General features: G+C 37.0%; 1 pseudogene; it reads left to right on the top strand.

Annotated features, from left to right (window-relative positions):
* Positions 1–2,326: 2,326 nt before the first annotated feature.
* Positions 2,327–24,718, top strand: part of LOC123814345 — a 37,076-nt pseudogene continuing 14,684 nt past the window's right edge.

Below are 24,718 nucleotides of genomic sequence, written 5' to 3'. Positions count from 1 at the left end.
TAAGAAGAAACAGTGTAATTAATTATTGTCAGCTGGATTGATAACAATTTATTCTAGATCTGTTTAGCACAAATATCCTCTAATCCTCTTGTAAGAGTATATAATTGCATGTTAGAAGTAATTAATTCTATAAAAAGCATGGATTTTAAATTGTATTTTGTATTTAGCCTTCACTTTTGGTGAGATAGGCATTAGGCTAGATGTATAAGAGGAAAGTCTGAATTAACTCACATTTTGATAGAAGTTTTTTCAAAAGATTTGTATCTATTAGTCAAGGTAAAGCAGAGAATATTTACTCTTATTTTAAAAATAACAACAATAGCCATGGCTGGTGTGGCTCAGTGGATTGAGTGCCAGAATGAGAACCAAAGGGTTGCTGGTTTGATTCCCAGTTAGGGTATATGCCTGGGTTGCAGGCCAGGCCCCCAGTAGAGGGTATGTGGCAGGCAACCACACATTGATGTTTCTCTCTCTCTCTTTATCCCTCCCATCCCCTTTCTCAGAAAATGAATAAATAAAATCTTAAAAATTAAAAAGTTAAAAAAATAAAAACAACAACAGTATATGATGAAGCCTGTCCAGAAACCATCCAGCCTGTACTATGAAAAATAGAGACGTTTATTGAAGAAGATACAAGAAACATTGTACATAGGAAAATGATGCCTCAGTTCCCTTCAAAGTAGGCACCTTAGGATCTAACACAGTCCTTCCAGCATCTCTTCTAGTTCAAAATACTGTGCAAAATTCTTTGGTGGAGTCTCTATCAGGTGCCTCCTCATATTTTCCTGAGTCTCACTGATGGCCTGAAATTTCTCCCCTTTTAAAGGTGATTTTATCTTTTGGAAAAGTCGTAAGTCACAGAACACTAAATCTGGGCTCTACAGGGGATGAGTTACCTGGGTGATTTCATGTTTAGCTAAAAGTCTCTGCATGAGACATGATGCATGAATGGCTACATTGTTGTGATGAAGCTACCAATCACCAGTTGCCCATAGCTGGGGCCGTTTCCATTACATTGCATCTCTAAATTGACAAAGTAAACTGAGGTAGTACTCCTAATTAATTGTTTGACCTAGAGGAGCATACTGGTGACAGACACCTTTCCAATCAAACAACACAGTTAACATGGTCTTGATCTTGCTACAAATTTGTTGTGCCATCTCTGGGCATGGAGAACCATGCAACTTCCATTGGGATGACTGGACCTTCATTTCCAGGTCATAGCCATAGACCCACAATTCATCTCCAGTTATGACTTTCTTAAGGAAATCTGGTTCACTGGTAGCAATTTGAATCTAGTCATTAGCAAGTGCATCATGATGTCCTGCTCTGGTAGCAAAAGCTGTGGAACAAGTTTGGCCATGACATGTTTCATGCCTAGATCCTGTATCAATATCTCAGACACAGTTGTTTTTGGAACCCCCAAATCAACTTCTAGTTCTCACACTCAGTTGCTGATTTTTGTTGATTACAGCCCATACATGTTCAACATTCTCAGATATTTTGCTGGTTGCAGTCCTTCCAGAACATGGATTACTTTCAACAGATTCTTGACCATCTTTGAAGTATTTTGTGTCACACTTTTATTTGTATTGCACTCACTATATTATCCCTGAAAACCTTCTGAATCATCAAAATAGTTTCCATGGAGGAATTTTCAAGTTTAGTGAAAAATTTGTTGCAGATTCATTTCTCTACTCACTCAGTCACTTTGAATGTGATGACCATACAGTACACATGCTCAGTTAACAATGTCTACTTCCCCCAGTGACCAATACAGTGAAGTTGTCATTATTCATTTATTTGCATTTCAGTCCACTCTCCTTGGCTGCCAGGTTACATCAATGTCCCACAAACCATGCTCATTATATTGACAATGGCTGGACTTTTTCCAGACAGACCTCATATTTTAAGAATCTATATCAGAATAGTAAACAGGTAAAGGGTAATATATCTAAGAACAAAATGCATCCTTCATCGTTTCGTTTGGTTTAGTTCAAAGAGTTCTTCTCAAATGAAATATTTTGCAGAAACTCCAATATGTAAAACAAACCAAAGTGATATTTTACTAGTGCAAGCTAATTTTATGTTCAAATTTATATTTTGTTATTACCAATCAACATGAGGCAGTTTGATAAGTTAAAATATTTAAAATATTATACAACTTTAAGGTATTATCAATTTTGGCATTTCATTCTCTGTGTTTGTACATTTATATGTGAATAGCTACAACTACTAGGATAAACCATATGAAATTCTGGAGGTGTCACCAGATAAAGTGGCTTTATTCAAGGCCAGACTAGAATTTTGGGGTTAACAAGTGAACATGGGGATTTTTGACATGTTTCAAACATTAGCAGAGATTTTCACAGAGACTGAGCCAGAGCCTTCTTCTTCCCAGCTGGTGCATGATCACCTATCTCTGCTTTCAAAAGAGTTTGAGAATTACTTCTCAACCACAAAGACCCCTGAACTAGGAAGGAATGGATCTGTGACCCATTTGAAAATGAGACAGGTAAATCGACTTTGTGCTAGAAGAGAATCATCTGCTTGAGTTGAGATTACAAATGATGGTGGCCTTAAAAGTATGTTTCAGACAACTTCAAATCTCCATATGTTCTGGATTAAATTCAAGGTAGAATATCCTCAGATTGCCATAAAAGCACTGAAAAGGTTGCTTCCATTTCCAACTTCCTATCTTTGAGAAGGAGGGTTTTTTGCAGTGACAGCAACTAAAACAAGATTATGGAGTAGAGTGGACATAAGCAACACACATTGGGTGTCACTGTCTCCAATCACCCCCAGATAGGACTGTTTAGTTGCAGGAAAACAAGCTCAGGGCTTCCACTGATTCTGCATTACAGTGAGTTGTATAATTATTTCATTATATAGTACAGTGTAATAATAATAGAAATAAAGTGCACAATAAATATAATGCCCTTGACTCATCCAGAAATCATACTATCCCCTAGTCCATGGAAAAATTATCTTCTACAAACCTGGTACCTGGTGCCAAAAAGATTAGGGACAGATGCTCTAAAGGATGTATATCAAGTAGAAGGAAAATTATATCACATGAAAGGACTGAATTGCAAGAAGAAATGTGAGAAAAAATACTGGCAAATATATGGGTAAATAAAATACTAATAATATAGAATATAAAATTGTCTGATTTGGGAGGAATTAAAACTAAAACACTGGATAATAGTAATATTTAACTTGGGAGAAGATGATCTGAATTAATGGCTATAAGGTTCTGTATGATTCTGCAGTATAACAAAAATATTGATTAACTTCAGATGTCATTAAGATAGATAGGTATGTTACAATACTTTACTAAAATAATAGACAAATGACATAGAAGTTACAAAAAAGTAAAGAGATAAAATGGAATGAGAAAAAAATTCTTTATGCATCTAAAATAAGAGAAAAGAAAGAGAAGACCTACAGTACATAAATAAGATGATAGCAATAATTTCAAATACATTAAAAATCATAGGAACATAAATGGGCTAAACTCTGGTGAGCTCTCTGATCTAATTTTACAAAATTGCTCTACTGGTTTTTAAGAATCCAACAACTATCTGCTATTATAAGAGGTATATCTAATTTAAATATGGGGGATTGAAAAACAAAGGATATATCAGGTGGGCAAAAACTAAAAGAAAATAGGTGTGTGTATATATATAATATTAGATAAAATAGAGTTTAAGACAAAAATAATTCATACAAATAATAATGGCATATATAAAACTACTACAATAATAACATAGGGGTGCATACTGCCCCAATCCCATGACAATAATTAAAGTCCAATTCTACATTCTATCATTACTTTTTAAAACAGGTTTTCTATTCCTTGCTCTTTTTCTTCTGGTATCCCTATTGTACGGATATTATTATGTTTCATGTTGTCCTGAAGTTCCCTTAACACCTATTCATTCTTTTTGAGTCTTTTTTTCCTTTTCTTGTTCTTTTCAGTTTTTTTCTACCTTGTCCTCAAGCTCACATATTCAATCCTCTGCTTCATCCAGCCTGTTTTTAATTCCTTCTACTGTGTTCTTCTATTCAGAAACTGTATTCTTCATTTCCTCTTGGCTCTTGTTGATAGTTTCTATTTCCCTTTTCATGTTGATATAGTTCGCAGTAGGTTCATCATAGTTGTCCTGTAGTTTGTGGTATGTCTCAGTGAGCTCATTCAGCTTCCTTATAACCATTGCTTTGAACTCAATATCTAATAGTTGACTTGCCTAGCATTCTTTCTGAGGCTTCCTCCTTTCATTTCACTGGGGTTTGTTTCTTTGTCTTCCATTGTTTATGAGACTCTTTTTGTTTTCCTCTGATTCTTAAATTGATCTGCTCTGACTCCCTGAGTTTGTGGTGTGATCTTCTATGGTAGGAGACCTGTGAGATTCAGTGGTTCAGTGTCCTCGATGTCCTGAACTTGCTGCTCTTGGGATACCATTTATGTTGGCTCTCTGAATGTAATTGGATTTTGATTGTTGTTGGGTCACTCTTTGGTGGGTCCTTCCATCCAGATGGTTGACTGAGAGTCGCTCTCCACGCTACATCTTGTATGCTGTTGTGTATGTGCTACCAGAACAAAACCACAAAGCTCAGGGAACAAACCCACATTTGCTAAAATGTCTCCCCCCACAACCTCAGTATCAACTACAAAAGAACCAGTGTTAATAAGGGTGTAAATAGATAAAGACTATTATAAGAAAGGGAAGAAATTAACTATAGTATAAATTCTAGTGACTTAAAAGCACAAAGTTGCTGGACAAGATATGAATGTTAAGAAGCTATGCAGGAAACAAAAATATCACTAATCATGAAGAAGACGATGGTGGATTTCATCTCAGTAGCCTCTTCTATTTACCACTGTGTTTTCTTTCTGGATCCACCTCTGGTGATGTCAGATATTGACCTCATCTGACCCTAGGAAGCCTGCTCTGAGACTGCCAGGGATCTGCTGCCTATGTTTGTTTATTTCAGTTATTAATCTAGTCACTTTTCACTCAGCAGTCAGGTTTAAGCCCTATAGGGTGGGGCAGGATTCCTTCTGGGGTTGGGGGTGTTGTTTTCCCTCAGGCTGCAGCTTTTCAGAGGGGAGTGGTCTGTCTGAACAGGATGGCTGCTGCAGTATGGGTGACAGCTCAGCACAGAGATCCCAGCAGCCACTCTCCCAGTTCCTTCCCCCAAGCCTCCATCCCCAGTCTGTCCTCAAGCATCTCTAGTATACTCTCCCTTCCCTTTGTCAGGTATGTATTGTCTGTGGCTATCTCCTTCAGTTAATCTAGTCATTCTGCACTCAGCAGTCAGGCTTAAGCACCCCAGAGCCATGGCAGAGTCTCTCTTGGGGTTGGAGCTATTGTTTCCCCTCAGGCTGCTGCTGCTCTGAGGAGTGGTCTGTCTGAGCTCGAGAGCTGCCACCATTTGGGGCATGACTCAGCACCAGGATCCCTGCAGCTATTCTCTCCACTCTATCCCCAAAGCTTCTGTCCCCATTCTCCCGTCAGGCATCTCTAGCCCACTCTACTCCCATCTCTGCTGGAACCCCTGGTAAGTAACAGCAAATGAAGATTTGTGTGTTAGCTCTTTAAATGACTCTTTGCATCTCCAGATGTCCAAACAGTGGAGAGCAACCCTGCCACTTTTCGCTGCTGGTTGTTATCTGTGTATTTTTGGTCTATATTCTCTCTAGTCTAGGGATCTCAGCTTAGGGGTTAAACTCCATTCTTCTTAGGGGGATCCAATAGGCTGCTTAATTATCCTTCTGGCTTGCCTCCTGTGTGCCCACAGCCAGTCCTCTTGAGTCTCCACTGTACTTCTTACCAGAGAGTTTGTGCTGAAGCTGATTCTTCTATCTGTCCAAGATTATAAGCCTTCTCTCTCACTCTCCGGCTATTTGTTCTGGGTAATTTTTCCACAATTTAGTTGTAATTCCAGATTGATCCTGTGAGGAGGTTAGTGTGGCTTCTATTTACTCCTCTGCCATCTTGCCCCCCCAAAACCAATTCTACATTCTATCATGCTTAAAATAATTGCTGAAGCTATCCAAAACAAAACAATTCCGGTACATATAGCACACATTTTTCTCATTGTTCCGTGTGCTATTCTATCCTTAGGAGAACTATGCCAGAGACACCACTGGCATTTCACTGAGGTATTTCTCATCTGCCTTATTTTAAATAAACAGAGAAAAGCATTTCTGGATTTTAATCAAATGGCACTGTGCACAGTTAAATGTTCATTAAAATGTTCTCAAGATTTTCAAGTAATGTATGTCCATGAAAATAAGGTGTATATCTTGGGGGGTGGGGTGGTATTTCAAAATCTACACAAAAGGAGTGTGTTAACCTGATCACAAAAGTTCAATGTTAGAAATGTCAATGTGCTCAAAACTTGTTCACAGGTATTATGAGAATGTATGTTGGATTTTATAATTTTTTAATAGTCATCTAAGGATATGTTTATTGATTTTAGAGAGAGAGAGGAAGGTAGAGAGAGAAAGAAACATCAATTGATTGCCTCCTGTATACATCCCTGACCAGGATCAAACCCACAAGCTTTTGTTATATGGGATGATGCTCTAACCAACTGAGCCACTCAGCCAGGGAATATTTTATTATTTTTAAGTAATTAAATATACAGTTCAAAATAAAATCATAATCAAATGTACTAAGGACCTATGAAGGGTTCTCAGCAGAGTACAGTTAAGAAAACCACCAGTATGATACAGAAGATTACTCCATGGCTACTTAGACACCCAGGGAAAGCAAAATACTCTTACACTGGGTATTGCCTATTATTGCTAGTCACTGCGGGGTCATACTGTTGCTGCCAAGTATATAATCCATTTTCTTGGCACAGTCCAACAAATAACCAACAGAGACACACACATTCATGCACACCATGCATGGCCCGACCTTTTTTGGTTAAGTACTCAATGTGGTTAGTAGAAGTTTCTGCCAAAATGTATTCACTGAATGGCTTATTAATTCAACTAATGTTTGTAAAGTTTTTACCAACTGTCAGGCCCTATAATAGATACTGGAAATGTGACACTGACCATGACAGATAAGATTCTTGCTTCCATATAGGTTGCATCCTAATTTGGGACACAGGCAAAATCAAGAAAAGAATAAATGAATGAAATAGTTTCAAAGAATGCCAAATTCTTTGACAAAAATAACATAAGACTCTGTGCTAAATTCAATTTTGTAACTTTAGCACTACTGATACATTGTGCCAGAAAATTCTTTATTGTGGGGGCTGTGCTTTGCATTGTAGGATGCTTAGTAGCAGCCCCAACTCCCATGCACTGTATTCCATGAGCACTTTCTCAGCTATGATGGTCAACAATAACTCCAGATATTGACAAGTGTTCTCTGGGGAAGAGGAGCTGAATCAACCCAGTTGAGAGCTGCTATGCAAGAGTGACCTGAATGACAGAATGAATATTTAGGGGGCTTTCTTCTTGTATTGGATGTTTAAGAAAGACCTCTTTGCAGGCTTAAAAATGAAAGAAAAATAAAGCCAACCAGGAAATATTTTGGTTGAAAGCATTCCAGGCAGAGTTGAACAGTAAGTACTAAGGCAATAAGGTGATAATAAACTTGGAATCCTAAAGGAACTGACAGAAGGCTTGTGTGGCTAAAGCACAGAAGTAAGAGATTGTACCAGAGAGCAGACAAAAACAGATCATAAGATCACAGAAGCCTTATAGTCCATAGTAATTTCAGGATTTTTTTAATGTTATAAAAAGTTTCAGTAAAGAGAGTTTCTGTTTAGTTATGTAGGGCAAAATGTTTCTAGGTAGACCTTTAAAGGTACATAGGCCTAAATTTTTATAGTCTGGGACAAAGACAGAAATATTCCTGGTATAGATAGGGGGTCACAGGTGATAAAACCTTTCTGGGATGGGGCAAGCAATGCACAGGAATGGGTTTCAAGGATTTTCAGAAATGTAGATTGTAATACAGGAAGAAGGGACTTTTGAGGGACATCTTTTTCTCCTGCCACCACAGGGATGACAACTCAGAGGAGCTCTCTTTCAAGGAGAGTGTGTTCTAGGCAACAGATTGGCAGCAGCTGTAAGCTATAGGACCTACTGCATGTTTATGGACTCTGGCTCAGCCCCAAACAGAGCCCATTAGGAAGGGTGGCTTGAAGCCAAGTACAGGGTGAGCTGGAGACCAACAACCTAGGGATAGGTGACTACCATAATAACAAAGATATCATTGGCTTGATTCTAAAATATTCTTGTTAGAAATTTACAGGGTCAACACTTCAAGATCATTGGAGACAAGGATAATCACAATGAGCCCTTTATTCCAACTTCTTTATTGTTGTTTTATTATAACCATTTTTTAAGTATTGACGTGTGTAAGGCATTGTTCTATTTTGCATTCATTTCTTCATCAAATCTTCTGAAAAATCTTATGAGATAGATTATCTTACTTTCAGCATTTTATATTTTTATAAAAATGGGCATTTAAACCTAGAGATGTTCTGTTGCTTACCTGAAGAATCTGAAACTTAAGCAGTCTGCCTCAAGTCTAATCTCTTAACCAGCATAAAACACTCAAGTAAAACAATCAATTCCATAGACTACTCAGATGAAACAACTAACAAAGATGAAATCACTTGCCAGAGGTCATATATAACCAATGTCTGTTTGAGAAATAATTGGTAATAAATTGCTAGTATTGGAACACCTTCTTAGTGCCATTTATTCTTCTAAGTACTGTATATGAATTTACTTATTTGAACTCCACAAGAACATTTGAAAATGTCTTATTAGTTGTCTCATTTTATATATGACAAATCTGAAGTTTAGATATCTGAAGTAACTTTCCCCAAGTCACAGAACCAGCAAGCAGTGAAATTGAGATTGTAATTTAGCAGTTAAATACAGAGGCCTTCAGTCCTAGCACTAAACTATAGAACCCAACTATCTTCCAACAACAAGGAACTTATTTAGAAACTCTTTTGATCTTATTAATATAAATAAGTTGTATTATTTAAAATTGCACAACATTATTTAAAGCATTTACAAATAAGGATATCTGATCTAGGGGTATCCAACCTGTAGCCCATGGGCCACATGTGGCCCAGGATGGCTATGAATTTCTTCCAACACAAAATCATAAATTTACTTAAAACCTTTTTTTTTGGCCCATCACTTTTAATTAGTGTTTGTGTATTTAATGTGTGGCCTAAAATAAATCTTCTTCCAGTGTGGCCCAAAGATACCAAAAGGTTGGATAGCCCTGTGAGGCAATCTGGTGGAAAGCCTCCACTATTTTTTTGTTTATGCAGATGATTTTTTTAAAAAATACAATAAGTTTATTTATCACTTTATTTCACATGATAAATTAATTTCCAAATAAGTACAGTATATGAAAAAAGAACTTGGTGTGTTGCTTCTGCAATCTCTTTTTAATGCATAAGATAGTTAATAAGTTCAGGCATTTCCAAATTACTTTAGGTAAAGATTTTTTTCTACATTATCTGCAACCTTCATGTTCAGATCTTCTAACCAAACACATTTAGAAATTAGCAGAGATCTAGAGTCCCAGAAGCTACTGTTTTGGAATCTATGTATTTGTGTGAATTCCACTGATATATGGCATAGGGATGAGACACTGTCATGTTTGTGTGTTTGCACACTGCTCATGGCACCACTTTGACAGAAGAGACTGGTCCAATTTTGGGTGACCCAATCTGTTAAAAAGTGTGTATGCTCAAGAAAATTGGAGTTATTAAAAGGCATCTATGAAATAATGAAAGAACGCTAGTGTTTCGCTCCAGAATTTGCAGGTTTGAGTCCAGTTCTATCATTTACAACCTTTTTGGCCTTGGGTAAGTCACTGTAGCCTCTTCAAGACTAGGGGTCTTCATTATGTAGGGGGTAACATAATCCTGACCCTGACTACCAGGAAGGTTGCAGTGCAAATCAACAAAACACTCTGTGCTTGGGTGGTTTATGGCCAGTACTGTGCTCTGACAGCAAAGGGAGACATCAGAACAGAGATGTCAAACAGCTAATTACAATGTTGACTACTGAACTATGGATAGTGTGTCTCTTCTCTATCCTGGGATCTTTTTGACAATGACAGTGTGCTGAAGCAAAGGTGATTCAAGCCTATGTGTTCTGGAGCTGGAGGAGAGACAAGGTCATGATAGTAAGTTGTTTATGCTTAAGGCAGCTGCTCAGGAGAGCTTCTGAAAAGTCTCAATGTTTTCAGGCACTAATTCAACCTACCTAGGTACAATTTGAGTGAGATAAACTTTGCAGACCTAGAGCAACTATCTTTCAAGTCTTTAATTCCAATAATAATAACAACAACAATAATAGCATCTCGTGTATCAGTCAACTACTTTTGGAAATAAATGTTCTAAAACTCATAGGCTTAAAAATAATTATTTAGTTTCAATTTTTTAGCTTCATATTAGCTGGAGACTGGTTCATCCAGACTGGACTCTGATAGGCAGTTCAGCCTTAGACTGCAGGCCCATTTGGCCTTGGCTTCTCATTGTGATTTGGGCTCACATGTTTTCTTTCTGCAACACAGGCAGAGAGGGCAGCAGGTACCTGGAGGCAAGGCCTGTTCAGGGCAATGGCAGAAGTATGAGAAAGCCTGCATGCAATCACATCTCAGTCCTCTGATCAAATTGATGTAGGTCATATTCACTAGCCACTTACTATGTGTTAAGCAACCACATACTAAGAATTTTACCTACACTCTTTCATATTATCTTCCTGTGAAGGAGGGCCCATTTTAATCTTCATTTTAAAAACAAGGAAATGGAGGTAACGAGATATTAAGAAACTTTCCCAAAATTCTGAACCTAGTAGATTCCAGTACAGGCAGCAGGAATTTAGGGACAATAGATTTGCCAGTACATTCTATCTACTGTTCATATCCCAGTCCTCAGCACCACATTGAAATGGGGCTGGTTTCAAAGCATTGTATATATTTGGGTTCTCAGACCATGACACTTTAAAACTATGAATATGTGAATTTTGTTTAATTTAGATCACAAAATACTTGCTATGCTAATGCTAAAGTCTATGTAGCATTCACCTACCATATGAAGTCTTATAAAATGGACACATAGAAATCTATCACCCAAGAACTAAAATATGACCAATGTCATCATAAATTCCTTCTCTGTATCAACTTTGTGTATCCCCCAAAAGGTAACCACTATCTTGAATTTTATATTTATCATTCTCTTGCTTTTTTAAATATACATCAATCATATGCTAAATAGCTTTACTTGGTTGAACTTCAACCATGCTGTCATATAAATCTCTAGTTAATTCATTTTTATTGTATAATAGTTCATTTAGTAAATATATGCAATATATCAATTATTCTACCAACAAATATTGGGCTGTGTCTAAAGTTTTGCTGTTAAAAAATAATGTTTGTGTGAACAATCTAACTAGTAATGTATGATAGTTCCTGTTATGCTACATCATTGCAAATATTTGCTATTATCAGGCCCATAATTAAGAGGAAGCAAAATAATATTTTATTTGATATTAATTTGTATTTCTCTGCTTACTAAGCAAGTCTAGCACATTTTCATTAGGCAAATCTACCAAATGTATTTCCTCTTGTGTGAACTGTTTATTCATGACCCTGGCCTACTTTTTTACTGGGGTATTTGTCTTCCTTACTGGCACATATCAGTTGTTCATGTCTTATGTATAGTATGTTTATATGAATATTGTCCATTTTACATATTGCTAATGTCTTTTCTCAGTTTGTGTCTTGTCTTTTCATTCTTTGATCAATCATTTCCTTCATGGTTGTACTGGGTTTAATAGTGCCCCTCCTTCCTAAATTTATGACCACTTAGAGCCTGCATATAGGCATGTTTGATAGTAACATCTTTGCAGATATAATCCAGTTAAGATGAAGTCATGCTAGTTTAGGGAAAGCCATACATCTAGTCACTGCTATTCTAATAAGAGGGAAATTTAGACACAGAGAAAGGAGACACAAGGAGGAAGGCCACCTAACAAGAAAGGCAGATATTGGGATTGGGCTGCTACAGCTAAGGAACATGAAGGATTTCCAGCAACCACCAGAAGGTAGGAGTTGTCAAGGCATGATTCTTCCTTAGAGCATTCGGAAGCCACATGAGCCTGCAGAAACCATGATTTCAGACTTTCAAAACAGTGACAGAATAAATTTCTGTATTGTAAGCCACCCAATTTGTAGCAATTTGGTGGAGCAACCGCAAGAAATTAATACCACGATAAACAATTTTTGTTATGACAACTTTTTAATCCTAAAATTGAGGATACTCTATATATAGTCCACTAAAATTTTAAATATGTGCCTTTGCATTTAAGATTTTAGCACATTGAATACTGCATTTGTTTATGGGCATAAATTAGGGATACTATGTTGGGAACCACCCTGCCTGGTTTCAAAAGCTATAACACCCCATGGCTAAGGCTGAGTGAGAGACTTCGGGACCCTAAGCCACTAATGAGACAAAGCTTATTCCCCTGGCAGAAGCACTGCCTCTGCACCCTGCCTGGCCCCCAGTGCATGGCCAGTTACCCAATGACGGGTAAGATTTCTCAAGGGAGGGACAACCTATCACAGGCACAGTCATGAGAGGGCCCTCAGGGAAGGATTTGGGAGGCTATGGAGAAAGGGGGTGATGGACCCTCACCCCATGGCTTTGACATGGCCTGAGTCCTCATTCTGTCTGCAAGAAGTCTCCTAATCTCTTGGCTGCCTTACTTCCCCTGCTTGACCTAAGCCTGAAACAATGCTGGAGGTGGGTGCAGCCCTGTGCTGGAAAGGGCCAGTTTCCCTGGGTGATCAGGCCTATGAAAGAATGCATAAAATCCTTTGAAACCTGCTTTGCTAATACCCTGAATTTAAATGATAAGGGTCTAAACATGAAATGAATTTGTTTCCCCAAAGTTTTATGGTCCTTTAGCTATCTGACCCTGACTCAAAATAAGCCCTCAAAGTTCTTTGAATGCTATCTATTTGATTATTACTGCCTGACAATGGTTGATGAACTTTCCATATATGCCCCATTTCTATGCAAATTAAGCCAATAGAAGCTTGTCAAGGCAAGGGTTAGCATGCTCTCCTCTTGAGAGAGTGGCTATGAGGTCCCTTTTCCTCCACAGGACTTGGTAGCCCATGTGAATTTTTCTAATCTCAGCCACAACACCGCAAACACTGCTTGCTGGTGTCTGCATCAATAACATTTTGGCGTTTTTTTGTTTGCTTCTTTTGGGATTTTTTTTCTGTTTGAATAATAAGTTTTCCCAGGACCATTTATTGAAAGTTTAATCTTCTCTCCATTAATTTGCAAAAGCTCCACCATATATGAAAATGTTTCTTTTTGGGTTCTTAAGTATGTTGCATTGATCAATCTATTACCCTATTCAATGCTAATTATTGTAATATTACTATAGTTTTTGTGTTTGTTAAGCTAATATTTTCCCTATCTTCCACTTTTTTTTTCAGGTGTGTGTTGGTTATTCTTGAGCATTTGACCTTCCATTAAAATTTAAAAATGTTTGTAAAGCTCTTCATAAATCTTGTGATAGTTGGGATTTTTATGAAAATTTTATTTAATCTATAGATTAACTTATGGGAATTAACATTTTTATAATATTAAACTGCCCTATTCATGAAATGATTGTATAGCTTTATTTGTTTTTTAAGCAATTAAAGTATAGTATTATAATTTTTAAGTATTAAAGTTTTATAATTTTCTCCACATGTCTTGCACATTTATTGTACAATGTATTCCTAACTACCTTATATTTTTTGTTGTTAATAATATATTCTTAAAATCATGTTTCATAAATTATATTTGGTGTATATAAGTGTAAATTTTGACTGTTGATATTATATACACTTTGCAAAATTTTACTATTATATTAATTTATTTATATATACTTCTCAGTTTTGTTTTTTTAATATATTTTATTGAGTATGCTATTACAGTTGTCCCATTTTTTTTCTTCCCTTTATTCCCCTTTACCTTGCAACCCGCCTCCCACGAGCATTTACCCACTTCAGTTCATGTCTTTGGGTCATACATATAAGTTCTTTGGCTTCTCCATTTCCTGTACTATTCTTAACTTCCCCCTTATCTTTATGTCGGGTAATGTAATTATGATGTACCTTGGTGTGTGCTCTCTTGGGTCCAACTTATTTGGGACTCTTTAAACTTCCTGGAATTCTTGGAAGTCTCTTTCCTTTGCCAGATTGGGCAAGTTCTCTATTATTTTTTCAAATTAGTTTTCAATTTTTGCTCTTCTTCTTCTCCTTCTGGCACCCTTATGATTCGGATGTTGGGGTGTTTAAAGTTGCCCCAGGAGTTCCTAAGGCTTTCCTCAATTTTTGAATTCTTGTTTCTTCATTCTGTTCTGGTTGAATTCTTATTTCTTCCTTATGGTCCAAACCATTGATTTGAGTCCCAGTTTCCTTCCCATCACTGTTGGTTCCCTGTATATTTTCCTTTATTTCACTTTTTATAGCCTTCACTTTTCCCTCTATTTTGCAACCATACACAACCATTTCTGTGAGCATCCTGATTACCAGTGTTTTGAACTCTGCATCTGATAGATTGCCTATCTCTTCATCACTTAGTTGTATTTTTTTCTGGAGCTTTGATCTGTTCTTTCATTTGGGCCATATTTTTTGTCTCCACATGCCTGTTATGTAGTAAGGAGCAGAACCTTAGGTATTCACCTGGGCAGGGCAACCTATGTTGTTGTGTTATGGTGCTGTATGTGGGGAAGGGGTCTCAGAGGGAACAATGGCCCTTGCTCAGCTCTTGGCCAGCTTTCAGTCACTTCCTCCACTACCAACAAGCATACTCACAATCAAATTGGGCCCTTCTGGTGCTGATTACCAGCACCAGACTCTGGGTGGCTTTGTGTAATGTGCTAGGACCCTGTGGATCTCTCCAACAAACTCTCCTGTGAGGCTGGGAGTTTCTCCTGCCACTGAAACCCCCAGAGGACTTTTTAGTCAAAGGTTTTGAGGTTTTATTTCCTCACACTGGAAGCTTTTGTTTGTGTGGTCTGTCTCACTCCCCAGTTGTTCCTTCTGGTCTATCTGCATGCAAATGTGGGACCACCCGCTCTGCCAGTCGCCACCTCACCAGGTCTGCAAAATGCTGCCTTACCTGCCCTGGTCCCCCAGCCACTGCCTTTCTGTGAGTCCTCTACCCTGGCTGCCTGCCTCTTTCCCTCCTACCAGTCTGGATGGATATTTCTTCTTTAACTCCTTGGTTGTCAGAGTTCCATACAGTTCAATTTTCTGGCCATTCTTGTTGTTTTTGTTTTTTTTTTTAATTTGTTGTTCTTGTTTTGGTTGTGTGAGAAGGCAAAGCATATCTACTTATGTCTCCGTCTTGGCCAGAAGTCCCTATATCTTTCAGTTTTCTGTGCAGATAATCACATGCCAAAATGATGAGAGCATGCTTTCATTCTTTCCAATATTTGTATTCTTTGTATCTGTCTCTGCTTGCTGCACTGGCTGGGACCACTTCTATAATAATGCTGTACAGTAGCAGTAAAAGTGGACATCCTGTCTTGTCCCTAGTTTTAAAGGTAATCTACTATTTTGCTATTAAGAATGTTATGTTTGGTGTAGGTTTGGGGGATACTCTTTACTATATTAAAGATAATCTTTGTATTCATAGTTTACTAAAAGTTTTATCATAAACAGATATGGAATATTTTAAGTCCTTATTTGACATTGTTGAAATCTATTCAAATGTGTTTTTTATCCTTAGTTGCATTAGTGTGGAATATTATATGAATAAACTTTTAAAAAGCAGTTTAGAGAGGTATAATTAACATACCAAAAGCTGTACATATTTCATGCGTGTATCTCCATGAGTTTGGAAATAAGAATACATCTATGAAAGACTCACCACAATCTGTGCCATAAACATATGCATCACTTCCAAAAATATTCTCCTACTTTCTTTATCACATTATAAAAACACAGCATATAAGATCTATCCTCTTAGGAAATTGTTAAGTATATGGTACAGTATTATTAGGTACTATGCTGTACTCAACATCTCTAGGACTTAATCATATAGCATAAGTAAAACATTGTATCCTTTGACTAATACCTTCTCATTTTCCCTTCTCCCAGTGCCTGGCAATCACCATCCCATTCTTTGTTTCTATTAGTTTACCTATTTTAAATTCTTCATGTATGTGGTATTAGGTGATACTTGGCCTTCGGTGTCTGACTTATTTCACTTAGCACAATGTCCTTTATTCATGTTGTCACAAATGGCAGGACTTCCTAGCATATTAACTCCCACAAGAAAAAGGTTTTGAAAATGTCCACCTTGATGTATTTCTGTTTCAGAATACATACATTCACAGTGAACTTGCTAAGGTGCTTTGTGATTGACTGATGACAGCCTCACAATGTCAAAATAAATTTTGTAAATGCTGGGTCAATAACCTTGAAACAGTTGACATTGATTTTAATCTGGCAAGCCATCTCATGCTGACTCAGAAAATTAGAAATAAATATTACACCTATACCAATTAAAAAAACAAATGACAGGATTTCATTCTTTTATAGTGTTGAGTAATGTTTAAGTGTATGTACATATACTGCTTTTGTTATCCATTGATCCACAGACCATTATTTTGGTTGCTTCTGTGTCTTGGCTATTCCAAATAATACTCCATTGAACATGGGAGGGCAGATATTTCTTCAAGATCCCAATTCCAACTCTTGGGAATATACCCAGAAGTAGGATTGCTGTATCATATGGTAGTTCTATTTAGTGTTTTTAAGGAACTTCCATAATATTTTCCATAGTAACTCTACCAATTTACATCCCCACCAACACTAAACAACGGTTGCCTTTTCTCTACATCTTTGCCAAACACTTATCTTTTTTTTTTCTTAAATAATAGCCATCTTAACAGGTGGGAGGTGATAACTCACTGTAGTTTTGATTTACATTTTCCTGATAATTAGTGATGTTGTGGACCTTTTCATATACCTATTTGCCACTTGTATGTTCATTTGTTTGTTTTTGGAGAAATGTCTATTCAGTTCCTTTGGCCATTTGTAATGGGGTTATTTATTTTTAAGTATATTTTATTGATTATGTTATTACAGTTTTCCCAATTTTACTCCTTTATCCCCCCTCTGCTCTGCATCCCCCAACCCTCCAGCATTCTCTGCCCTTAGTTCATGTGCGTGGGTTGCACATATAATTTCTTTGACTTCTCTGTTTCCTATACCATTCTTAACCTCTCCCCATCTATTTTATGTCTACCATTTATACTTCTTATTCCTTGTATCTTGCCCCTCATTCTTCCCTGCCCCTTCATCACTGAAAACCCTCCATGTGGTGTCCATTTCTCTGATTCTGTTCCTGTTCTAGTTGTTTGCTTAGTTTTTGTTTTCATTGTTCTTCTTTTTTTAGGTTTAGTTGTTGATAGTTATGAGTTTGCTCTCATTTTACTGTTCATAGTTTTTGACCTTTTTCAATTTCTTAAATAGATACCTTTAACGTTTCATATAATAAGGGCTTGGTGATGATGGACTCCTTTAACTTGACCTTATGTGGGATGCACTTCATCTTCCCATCCATTCTAAATGATAGCCTTGCTGGATAGAGTAATCTTGGTTGTATGTCTTTGCCTTTCATGACTTCAAATATTTCTTTCCAGTCCCTTCTTGCCTGTAAGGTTTCTTTTGAGAAATCAGCTGATAGTCTTATAGGCACTCTTTTGTAGGTAGCTCTCTTTTTTCCTCTTGCTGCTTTTAAGACTCTCTCCTTATCTTTAATCTTGGGTAATATAATTATGTTTTGTCTTGGTGTGCTCTTCCTTGGGTCCAACTTCTTTGGGACTCTCTGGGCTTCCTGGACTTCCTGGAAGTCTATTTTCTTCACTAGATTGGGGATGTTTTCCTTCATTATTTGTTCAAATAAGTTTTAAACTTCTTGCTCTTGTTCCTCTCCTTTTGGCACCCCTATCATTTTGATGTTAGAGCACTTAAAGTTGTCCCAGAGGTTCCTAAGCCTCTCCTCATTTTTTTTTTTGAATTCTTGTTTCTTCTGTTCTGGGTGGATGTTTATTTCTTCCTTTTTGTTCCAAATCATTTATTTGAGTCCAGGTTTCCTTCCCTTCACTGTTGGTTCCCTGAGTATTTTTATTTTATTTTAGTTTGGGTAGCCTTCATTTGTTCCTTCATTTTGCAACCAAGTTCAATCTGTTCTTTGAGCATCCTAATTACCAGTTTTTTGAACTCTGCATCAGATAGCTTGGCTATCTCTTCATTGTTTAGCTCTTTTTCTGGAGTTTTGATCTGTTCTTTCATTTGGGCTATATATCTTTGACTGAGCACACTGGTCTGGGTGAAGTTTTCTTTAATTCATTCATTGTCAGAGTTCAATGCAGCTTGTTTTTCTGGAACTTCTGGTTGTTTATTGTTTTTTAGGTTGGTTGTTATTCTCCTTTTGGTTGTGTGAGGAAGAAAAGGGTTTCTATCTACACCTCCATCTTGGCTGGAACTCCTAATGGGTTTATTTGTTTTCTTGCTATTCAGTTGTAGGACTTTGTTACATTTTTAAATATTAATCTTTTATCATATATGTAGTTTGAAAATATTCTCCTTCATTCCATAAGTTGCCTTTTTGCTTTGTTGATTTTTTCTTTGTTGTGAAAAAGTTTTTTTAGCTTAACATAGTTCCACTTGTCTATTTTTGCTTTTGTTGTCTGTGCTTTTGTTGTAACATACAGCAAATTATTAAGTAAACACTTAATGTTAACTCACTTCTGAATTCCTGGAATAAATTGAACTTACTTTCTATGCATATGTTTTGTATAGGTTGCTGAATTTATCTGGTAATATTTTAGTTAATATCTTACATTTATGTTTATTGGTGAGATTAGCCCTTGCTTCCAATTTGGCTCAGAGGATGGATGTGAAGTAGTCTCTCCTTTTGCATTCTTGGAAAGAATTTATATGAAATTAGAATGATTCATTCCTTGTAAGTCTTATAAAATTGTCCTATATAACCATCTGGGTCGGTGCTTTTATTATGTGAGTAAATTTACAAACTTTTACAAGGTTTGGAGGGTACAATTAATAATCCTGAATCTACAGATGATACATGCTAAAGCCTAAACTCTAGATTGAGTCACATTTTTTCTTAAACTAACATGGAACTTTTGTAAAATGTTACCATGTTTTAGGCCAAACACAAGGCTCAAACACTTTCAAGGAATAAGTAATATTGAAAAGATTAATAAAATAGACAGCTTCTAATAGATGGATATGTTCTGGCTCTTTCATAAATGATAATGCTGTCAAAATATTCTGCTGTGATGTTAGAGACTGTTTCTATTTTTGTCTCTATAATTCTAACAATTTTTGCTTTATATTTTTGAGGCTATTTTGTAAAGTGCATACCTGTTTATAATTATTATGTCTTCCCAGTGAGTTGACATTTTATTTAATGAATTTTTATCTCTAATATTTTTTATTAATTTGCTCAGTATATATTTACACATTGAATGATACATCTTTGTATTCTAGCACAGTCCTAATGTCAGAATTAGCCACCAAGATCCAAAACCAGACTTTCACTTGTCAAATATCTGATTATTTTTGATAACTTCAAAATGTACTTGCTCATTTTTATTCTATGTTTTATTCCTTTAAATAGTTTATGCAGTAAAATATACTCTGTATGTAATGTTCTTATATAAAATAACTAGATGTTTAAATTTGATTGCTAGCTTGCTTTTGCTGACTCTCGTTCATGGTGGTTGATGAACTTCTATTGTTTGACTTTAATGAACTGAGAATTGGGTGACTATGTTAAGGATTTTGCACAACTGAGAATTTGTTTTGGCTTTTATTGAGAGCCAAGGAATGCTACTAGTGTAAGATAACTGTAAACCTTTCAGAGTCCACAAGCCTAATGTAGGAACCTCATGTTCTGCTCACTAATCATCCTTGACAGTCATGTTCTTGTGAAATGTAGAGATAAACAATACACAAGTATGTACACACATAATTCTTATAGTGTAACAGGCACCTGTTCTACAGCACTACATCCTCCTGTTCCACTGCAATCCAACCACTCACATGACAATTTTTTCTAAGTTTGACCAATTTTTGGCTGGTGCAAGCTCACAGTGGCTTACTCATGTCTAAGGTTAAATCAATTTCTTTTCTTTCGTTTATTTTGGTATTCTTTTCTCAATGGTTCACTTTTTATTTATTTATTTTTTACAATGCCAAGTCTAGTCTCCTCATTTGACCATTTATCCCTCTTTGACCTCTTCTACCTCACCCCACCCACTTTTCCTTCTGGTCTATGAGGGTTTTTTTCTTAATCCCTTTAACTTTTTCACCCAGCTCCTAGTAGCCCTCCCCTCTGATAGCTGTCTGTCTGTGCTCTGTATCTATTAGTCTGTTTCTATTTTGTTTGTTAATTTATTTTGTTCATTAGATTCCACATATAAGTGAAATCATATGGTACTTGTCTTTTTCTGACTGGTTTGTTTCACTCAGCATAATATTCTCCAGGTCCATTCATGTCGTCTCAAAAGGTAAGTTTTCTTTTTTTTTACAACCAAATACTATTCTATTGTGTAAACGTACCACTGCTTTTTTATCCACTGATCTACTGATGGGCAGTCAGGCTGCTTCCAAATGTTGGCTATTGTAAATAATGCTGCAATGAACATAAGGGTGCACACATTCTTTTGAATTAGTGTTTTGGGTTTCTTTGGATATATTCCCACAAATGGAATTGCTGAGTCATAGGGAAGTTCCATTTTTAATGTTTTTAAATCACTTTTTATTTTCCAATTACAGTTGGCATACAATATATTATTTTCATGTACACACCCCAGTGATTAGACATTATATAACTCACTAAGTGATAAACCCAATAAATATAGTATTCATCCTGACACCCTACAGTTATTAGAATATTATTGACTACAATCCCTATGCTGTAGTTTACATCCCCATAACTAGTTTGCAACAAATAATTTATACTTTTTATTCTCTTCAAACTTTTTCATCTATCCCCCAAACCCCCTCCCATCTGGCAATTATCAAAATGTTCTCCGTATCTATATGTCTCTTTCTCTTCTGTTTATTCATTTATTTTGTTGTTTAGAATCATTTCTTGATAGATATGTATTTTTGCCATTTTATTATTCATATTTTTAATCTTTGTTCTCCTCCTCCTTTTCCACCCCCCTTCCTTCTCCTTCTTCTTTTCTTAAGATCCTTTAACATTTCATGTAATATGGGTTTAGTGGTGATGAATTGCTTTAGCTTTTCCTTGTCTGAGAAGATCTTTAAGTGTCCTTCTACTCTAAATGATAACTTCCTAGGTAGAGTAATGTTGGTAGGAGGTACTTGCTTCTCATCACTTTGAATAATTTTTGCCAATCGTTTCTGGTCTATGAAGTTTTTGTTGAGAAATCAACTTACAATTTTGTGGGAGCTTCCTTGTAAGTAACTAACTGCTTTTCTCTCTTGCCACTTTAAAAAAATATTGTTCAGTCACAGTTATCCCCATTTTTTTCCCATTACTCTTTCTTGCCCTATCCACCCTCCACCTCCCAAATTCAATCCCCCCATTGTCTTTGCTCATGGGTCCTTTATACATGTTCCTTGACTTGACCCTTCCCTTTCTTTCTCCCATTATTCCCCTTACCCTTCCCCTCTGGTCACTGACAGTTTGTTCTTTATTTCCATGTCTCTGGGTCTATTTTGCTCTCTTGTTTGTTTTGTTGATTAGGTTCCACTAATAGTTGAGATCATGTGGTATTTGTCTTTCACCACCTTGGTTATTTCACTTAACATAATACTCTCCAGTTGCAAATTTACTCTTTGTCTGTATCCTTTGCATTTTAATTATGATGTGTCTTGGTGTGTGCCTTTTTGGGTTCCTTTTATTTGGAACTCTTTGTGCTTCCTGGACTTGTATGATTATTTTCTTCACTATGTTATGTAAGTTTTCTATCATTATTTTTAATAGGTTTTCAATTTCTTGCTCTCTCTCTTCTCTTTCTAGCACCCCCATGATAAAAATGTTGATGTGTCTGAAGTTGTCCCAGAGGCTCCTTTCACTGTCTTCATTTTTTTAAATTCTTTTGTTGTTTCTGCTCTTCTGATTGGATATGTTTTCTTCTTTATATTCCAAGTTGCTGATTTGATTCAAAGCTTCAACTATTCTACTATTGATTCCCTGTAAGATATTTTTCATTTCAGTTAATGTATTGTTTATTTCTGAGTAGTTCTTTTTTTATTTTTTTCTATCTTCATTTTTGTTTCCTGTTTCTCTATTGAAATTTTTGCTAAGTTCATCTACTCTTCCCCTAAGTTCACTGAGCATCACTATAACCAGTGTTCTGAACTCTGTGTCTGATAGATTGCTTGTGTCCATTTTGTTTAATTCTTTTTCTGGAGTTTTGTTTCATTCTTTAATTTGGCACATATTTCTTTGTCTCTAATTTTGGCAGCCTCCCTGTATTTGTTTCTATGTATTAGTAGGGCTGCTATATCTCCTGGGTTTGGTAGAGTGGCCTAATGTAGTAGGTTTCCTACAAGTTCCAGTGGCATAGCCTCCCCAATCACCTAAGCTGGGCACTCCAGGTACACTACCCCAACCATGTGGGCTGTGTGCACCCTCTTGTAGTTGAACCTTGATTGCTGTTGGCATGCAATCCCAATGGGAGAGATTTACCCTCAGGCCAACTCACTACAGGACTGGCTGTGACCACCAACCATTGTGGAGTATCAATTGTGCAGGGGCCCATTCCAAAGATCAACACTTACTTCAGTGGGGCTCTGGTGCCCACTAAATCCTGCCCTTAAGTGTGTCTCTGTGGAGGTGGTTGGGTGGTGCTCCAACATGGTCTGAATCTGTCCACCAGGTGTTCTGGCTCTCAGGTCTTCCAGTAGGTGCAGGTCAAGGTCAGCCACCACTTATGTTCAGGCCAGGACCACTTGGCTTGAGCTACAAAGCAATCTGCATATGGCTGCTACTTCTGCTGAGCTTAGAGGAATTCATTTGAAGTTAAGCTGCAACTGGCTTTTCCTAGTGCCCAGCCTGGAGCCACTTAGTGAGAGTTTGGGGGCATGCTGAGGCCAGATGCTGTTTGTATGAAAGATTTTAGGAAAGTCTGAATTGTAAGTGCTCTAAGAGGAACCACTTAGGACTTCAGAAGCCCTCCATCTCACTCAGCCTCAATCCTTGCTGGTTATTATAGCCAGAAGTTATTGGGACTTCTCTTCTCAGCACTGGAACTCTGGGCTTGGGGGCATGATGTTGGATTGATACCCATCTCTCCTCAGGTGGGACCTCTGCTGCCCAAGATATCCCTCCCAATTTTTCACCACCACATATGGGTGTGAGAACTGCCTGGTCCTTGTGTCTGCCCTTCCTACCAGTCTCAATGTGGCTTCTTTATTTTTTCATCCTTATATGAAGGTATGTTTATTGATTTTTAGAGAGAAACATCAATCAGCTGCCTCCTATACATGCCCTGACCAGCGATCAAACCTGCAATCTAGGTGTGTGGCCTGACTAGGAATCAGACCCACAATATTTTGGTGTATGGGACAATACTCCAACCAACCGACCCACCTGGCTAGGGCCCAATGTGTCTTCATCTTTAAATCCCTAGATGTAGATCTTCTATTCTCTTAGATTTTGTCTGGCACTACATGATGGTTGTTCTGTAGTTTTGTTGTGATTTTGATATGGGTGTGGGAGGTTCTGAGTACCACATTTACCTACACTGCCTAAGGTTGAATCAATTTCCAACATTTTTGCTTTGGCACTTTCAATGTCATAAAATAGCCCCAAGAGTCCCTTTAATGTGGTTTGTCACACTCCATGTCCCACTTAGTTTCTTACCCAAAATCTAAGAGATCATGGCATTGGGTACCTATAACAAGCTGCTTAATTCCTGGAAGTGTGAGATAGTTAAACTTCCTGGGGCTACTTCTGACCACAGGGAGCTGGGAACATGTGGATAAATGTGTCCCCGTTCCTATGATAGATAGCTTAGGTTGAGCCCTAACCTGTTGGCATTAGTGGTCTTATAAGAAGAAGAAGAGAAAGGCATTTTTTTCCCTATGTGCAACCACACAAACAAGAGATCCTGTGCACATATAGGGAGACGATGGTCACCTACAAAGCAAGAAAAGTGGAACCAGAATGAAATCTACCTTGCTAGTACCTTGGTCCTAGAGCCTCCAGAACTGTGAAAAATAAGTTTCTATTATTTAAACAATTTAGTCTATGGTATTTTGTTATAGCAGCCCAAGCTTGATAAGACAAGATGTTTTATTTCATCATAAAAAATAATTATATCAAGAGTAGTTTTAAACAGTGATTGCCTTCCTCTTCTCATCATAGAACTTGATATTGAGCCAGCATCTTCTCTATGCCTTTGCAAATAGTCATATTCCTTTTTAAGTATGAATCACCTTTCAACATTTTATCTTTGAGCTTTCAATGTCAGGAAATATCTCCAAGAGTTTTTAATATGAGTTTTTCTTTGTTAATGTCACCCCCTCTTGTATATCTTTATACATTCATCATGGCCACTTTCCTCATTCATGTTTAGTTTGCCTTCATCTGACTGAACATCTAGTTAGGTTAAAAGGTGGCT

This window comes from Phyllostomus hastatus, unplaced genomic scaffold (genome assembly GCF_019186645.2).
Source record: "Phyllostomus hastatus isolate PE091 unplaced genomic scaffold, TTU_PhHast_1.1 phas_contig_16, whole genome shotgun sequence".
Lineage (NCBI taxonomy): Eukaryota > Metazoa > Chordata > Mammalia > Chiroptera > Phyllostomidae > Phyllostomus > Phyllostomus hastatus.
Note: the sequence above shows the minus strand (reverse complement) of the source record. Positions and strands in the feature narration are given on the sequence as shown.